We start from the raw sequence: 857 nt of genomic DNA on the forward strand, positions 1-857 counted from the left end.
GGTGTATATATACGTATATAAATATTTATAATTATATATATATGTATATATACACTATACACATAATATATATAGTATACATATATATATATATATATAGATAAAAGATATATATATATACACTATACACATATATATATAGTATATCATATATATATATATATATATATATTATATATATATATATATCCTATATATATTTATAATTATAATTATATATATTTATATATAATTTTATATTTATATATATAATTTTATATATATATATTATATATATATATATATAAATATATAGTATACTATATTTATATATGTATACTATATATATATATATACTATATATATATATATATATATATCTAGTATACAACACATGTGTATACTATATATATATATGTGTGTGTATACTATATATATATATATATATATATATATATATATATATATATATATATATATATATATATATATATATATATATATATATAGTATACACACACACACACACACATATATATATATAGAATATAGGGATAATAGAATAATATATATATATATTATATAAATGATTAAATATAATATATTATAGCGATTATTATCTAATCATAGAATATTATAATATAATAATATATAAAAAAAAAAATAATATATATATTATTTATATCACAAACTATACAATACATGCACCCACTCGATAAATACGTACAAAAACGTGCAAATCAAATGATGCGGTTAGGACCAACCCCACATTCATGAAAGCTTAAATTGAGCCGAATGGTTGTGTTCATATGCACAGTTGTTAACTTCACAGTTACGGGCTGCTGAAGAGCAAGAGCCCGTGCCAGCATAAGGCTGGC

This window comes from Macrobrachium nipponense, chromosome 17, assembly GCF_015104395.2.
Source record: "Macrobrachium nipponense isolate FS-2020 chromosome 17, ASM1510439v2, whole genome shotgun sequence".
Taxonomy (NCBI): Eukaryota; Metazoa; Arthropoda; class Malacostraca; order Decapoda; family Palaemonidae; genus Macrobrachium; species Macrobrachium nipponense.